This window comes from Sesamum indicum, linkage group LG5 (genome assembly GCF_026168435.1).
Source record: "Sesamum indicum cultivar Baizhima isolate 11 linkage group LG5, ASM2616843v1, whole genome shotgun sequence".
Lineage (NCBI taxonomy): Eukaryota > Viridiplantae > Streptophyta > Magnoliopsida > Lamiales > Pedaliaceae > Sesamum > Sesamum indicum.
The window spans coordinates 8098593-8104029 of NC_142661.1; the positions used below are offsets into that span (position 1 = coordinate 8098593).

The 5437-nt window shown below is 31.7% G+C and overlaps 1 pseudogene; it reads left to right on the forward strand.

Moving 5' to 3' along the window:
* The first annotated feature begins 338 nt into the window (after positions 1-338).
* Positions 339-2955, forward strand: LOC110011433 (putative disease resistance protein At1g58390; annotated as a pseudogene).
* Positions 2956-5437: the final 2482 nt, after the last annotated feature.

The following is a 5437-nucleotide window of genomic DNA, read 5'->3' on the forward strand; positions in this document are numbered from 1 at the left end:
TATGAGTAGAATTTAAATTAAATCTGAATGGCATTTCTTGAACTTGTGTTATGAGTAGCCGATTCTTTTGCTTTAACTTAAATTAAAAGTGAGAATCAAGAAAGTGTGAAATATGGGAGAAAGAATCTAAAACTTCCAATTTACAAGAAAAAATAGGAGGAGAGAACAATTTGTAGCATGCGTAGAATTTCTGTCAAGTAGGGATAGAAGTTGGTATGCGCATATATAAAATGAAGGCAGTTGGTGAATTACAAAGATCAATAACATGCATCCACTTTGCAATTAGCCGCTACTAATCCAACACATTTCTCCAGAAAATCACACAAGTACAAAGTAAAATGGTTGATTCTATTGCAACAATTGCACTTGAAACACTTCGGGACTTATTGATTGAGGAAGCAAATTTTATATCGAGTGTGGGCGGTGAGGTTGAAGAAGTCCGTAGGCAGCTCAACATCATGCACTGTTTCTTGAAGGATGCTGATAGGAGGCAAGATCGGTACAATTCACAGACAGTCCAGAATTGGATCGCTGAACTTTGCAATTTGTCAATTCAAGCTGAGAATGTGCTAGAAAGATATGTCATTGAAGTGGTATCCAGAAGAAAAGGAAAAGGCCTTAAAATGGTTCTCAAAAGATTCACTTGTATATTGAGCGAGTGGTCAAAAATGCACCAAATCGGAGAAGACATTAAAGATATCAAGTCTCGTATGTCCGACCTCACCAAACAGTCGGAGTCTATGAGTGTAGGAGACAACTCATCATGATTGGTAGATGATACCGATAGGTCAAGAAGAACGTATGGGCATGAGGTTGAAAAATATTTTCTAGGAATGAAGGAGGATACTAAACAGTTAGAATCAGTTCTGACAACTGATGACAAATCAAATGGAGTGATTTCCATATGTGGCATGGGAGGATTGGGAAAGACACTCTTGCTACTAAAATTTACAATGGGGAGGCCGTGGAGCGGTGTTTCAAATATCGTGCTTGGGTTTGTGTAAGTCAGCAATTTCAACCCAAAACTACTTTCCAACGACTATTAAAGCAACTTCTTCCAAATGAAAGTGAAGAGCAAGACGAAGATACATTGGTCAGAAAGTTGTACCAAGTACAAAGAGACAGAAAATGTCTCCTAGTTTTGGATGACGTTTGGGAAGTTGATCACTGGAATTGCTTAAGGCGTGCCTTTCCCATTGCAGAGGCAGATAGCAAAGTTTTGCTCACAACCAGAAATCAAAACATTGCCTCCAGAGGATACGTCCACAATCTCAAGTGTTTGGATGAAGATGAAGGATGGGAGCTCCTTCAAAAGATAGCATTCCCGAACAACTATTCACAAGGTTAGTTTGTAAAATTTCTTGTTTTATTTTATTGATTTGAATCTTCATTCTCTAGTTAGTGACAAAAGAAAAAAGAGTAATGATACTAAAGATATCATTAATAGTATATATTTAGCGAAAAAGATTATTTTGTTACGTCTAATGTTTTTTTATAGTTTTCATGATGACAAGATTGTTTGAATTTTCTTATGTAAATTTCAAGTTGATCTATATGTATAAAATGCTATTGAATAGCAATTTAAAATTTATTTCTTGATACAAAATTTGTTTAAAACGTAAAAGGAATCAAACATTTAGAAAGTCATACAAAGAAATGCATTCAGCAATATAAAGTTATGCTTTCATATTTTATTTCTATTTTTTATTTGTTGAAAGTATAGGGCGAAATTCTCTTGTTTTGATTTGTTTTAATTACTATACATATTTATATGAAATTCAAATTTTATAATATTTTGAATTAACTGACATTCATTGATTATGTATTCAGAGATATCTACAACTGAAATAAAGTTGTTGGAAGAATATGGAAGGGAAATAGTAAAAAAATGTGGTTATTTACCATTACCCATTTCAGTTATTGGAGGAAGTCTTCATCATGAAAAGGCATCAATAGAATGGAAAAATGTGTGTAGAAATCTTGATTCGTACCTTCTACATGGGAGAGGTTTTGGAGAATGACAAAGGAGTAAATCAAATACTAGATTTGAGTTACAATGTGCTCCCTTACAATCTGAAACCATGTTTTTTGTATTTGGCTTGTTTTAAAGAAGATGAAGAAATAGATATAGAAAAACTATATTTACTATGGATGGCTGAAGGTATGATTTGTTCCAAAGATAAGGGAAGAGGAGAAAGTTTGAGAGATGTGGCAGAACGGTATTTATTCAAGCTAGCAAATAGGTGTATGGTTGAAGTGGAAATAGACAAGTTGCCGCTATATAATAGGTTTAAGTCATGCCGGCTTCATGATATGATACGAGATTTGTGCTTGTCAAAAGGAAAAAAAGAAGGATTTCTGGAGGTTATAGATAAAAAGATGGGAGGAGAAGAGTCTTCAATTTGTAAAACAAATAGATTGGCTATCCATATGGAGGGAGTGGATAACGATGTTAGTTACAGGATTGGGGAAAATAAGAACATAAGATCTTTTATATTCCTCAAAACGGACTGGCGAGATACATTTTTGTATAATTACATTACGTTTGGGATTTTCAAATCTCTCAAAGTCTTAGTATTGGAAGGTTATACATTTGAGAATCTGAAATTGCCCAAAGGAATCGAAAAATTGAAGCTGTTGAAGCTATTGAGTCTCGAAAATAGTGGTGTGGAAGAATTGCCACCATCTATATGCAAGCTACCTTGTTTGCAGACATTTAATGTGAAAAATACAATTAGATTACCTAATTACATATACAAAATGAGGCACTTGAGGCATCTATTTTTTGGATTTCTTCATGAGAGCGTTGGAGGTGAAAAATTGAAATTGGAAGGGTTGAATGAGTTGGAGATGATAACTGGGTTCAACAGTTTGGTTGATGACATCACTCATCTTCTTAAATTGCCGAAGCTCCGAGTATTGGAAGAATTTTTTATGAAGAAAGATTGTCAATGATTGTTGATCACATCTTAAATCATCAAGAACCACTTCTTTATCATCTACCCACTACTAATCGTTGGAGTTTCAATATCAATTTTCTTATTCATTATTAACTATTTTCATTGTCTTCTCAAATATACTGCACACATATTTCTTATCAATTTGATGTATTTACTTTATGAACTTTACATGGAATTTTGAACCAATCAAAATTAATTGATTTAATTTATGTTTTATTTTCGATTTTCTTTTGTAATAGGGAACGTATCCTACTTTTATAGATACACCCATGTCTATGTGGACGATTAACATCTATCTTATTTTTTATTAACTTTGTAAAAGATAGTTATAAAAATTATAAACATATTATAAACTTTGGATTGTTTTGAAAAATATAATTAGTATTAACAATTTGTTTAAAAATTAATAATAATTTTTTATATGGCGTATAATAGTTGCTATTTATTAAGATTTTTTTTAGAAATGTCCTTAATGAATCTATAGTTTCACTAGGGTTGTTGGTTCTATTTTTAAATTTCCTAGCTTGAACTTTGTCTGTTTTCGTATTATTAAGTTAATTATTTTGATAGGTTATAGTAAATTATATGCATGAGTGAAGATGAAGGATGGGAGCTCCTTCAAAAGATAGCACTCCCATACAGTTATTCAGAAGGTTAGTTTGTAAATATTTTTGTTTTTGTTTTATTGATTTTGAATCTTCTTCTCTAGTTAGTGACAAAAAGAAAAAAGAGTAATGATGCTAAAAATATCATTAATAGTATATATTAGGCGAAAAAGATTATTTTAATATGTCTAATATTTTTTAATAGTTTTCATGAAGACAATATGTGTGAAAAAATTATCTTTAAAAATTATTAGTGACAAAAATATTGTCATTATGAATAATTAGTGACAATTTCATGACAATACAAATATAACAACAATTCTCTTTTTATTTGTTTTAAGTATGGGGCGAAATTCTCTTATTTTTTATTTGTTTTAATTACACAAATTTTAGTATATTGAATTAACAAACGTACATAACTAACATTAATTCATTATGTATGCAGAGCTACCTACAACTGAAATAAAGTTATTGGAAGAAAATGGAAGGAAAATAGTAAAAAAATGTGGTTATTTACCATTACCCATTTCAGTTATTGGGGGAACTCTTCGTCATGAAAAGGCATCAATAGAATGGAAAAATGTGTGTAGAAATCTTGATTTGTACCTTCAACATGGGAGAGGTTTGGAGACTGACAAAAGAGTAAATCAGATACTGGATATGAGTTACAATATGCTCCCTTACAACCTGAAACCGTGTTTTTTGTATTTGGCATGTTTTAAAGAGGATCAAGAAATAGATACAGAAAAACTATATTTACTATGGATGGCTGAAGGAATGATTTCTTCATAAGACAAGGGAAGGGGAGAAAGTTTGACAGATGTGGCAGAACGGTATTTATTTGAGCTAGCAAATATGTGTATGGTTCAAGTGGAAATAGACGAGTTGCCGCTGTATAATAGGTTTAAGTCATGCCGGCTTCATGATATGATTAGAGATCTATGTTTGTCAAAAGGGAAAAGACAAGCACTATGTTTGTTTTTATTTCCAACTTATTTTCGAGACAAGTCAAAACATACCGAATGTTTGCCATCATTCAAAAACACCTTATTTAGGTGTTTTTAACTGTTTTAGCATAAAAACATACATATATATACACATATATATACATAAATATATATAAAAAAAGGCATGATTTGACAATGAATAGTAATTTTTGTCTCCCAAAATACAACATTAAACATATAATACTTATTTTAAATTATCTCCAAAGACATGATTTGACAATGAATAGTAATTTTTGTCTCCCAAAACACAACATTAAATATATAATACTTATTTTAAATTATCTCCAAAAATAAATCCAAGCATACATACTATCTCTAACACACACTTATTATCTTTGTTTTTCTCTCTCTATTTCCACAAAATACAACAAAACACTCAGAAAACGAATCCAAACATTATGAAGGATTTCTGGAGGTTATGGATAGAGAGATGGGAGGAGGAGACTCTTCCATTTGAAAAACAAATAGATTGGCTATTCATGCGGTGGGAGTGGATAACGATCTTAGTCAAAGGATTGGGGAAAATAAGAACATAAGATCTTTTGTATTCAAAGGTTATCAATTTGAGAATTGGAAATTGACCAAAGGAATCGCAAAATGGAAGCTGTTGAAGCTATTGAGTCTCGAAAATAGTATTGTGAAAGAATTACCACTATCTATATGCAAGCTACCTTGTTTGCAGACATTGAATGTGAAAAATACAATGAGAATCCCTAATTGCATATACAAAATGAAGAGCTTTGAGGCATCTATTTATGAAAGATGATCATGAGAGGGTTGGAGGCGAAAAATTGAAATTTGAAGGGTTGAATGAATTGGAGATGGTTGATGATATCTGGGTTGGTGATGTGGTTGATGATATCAC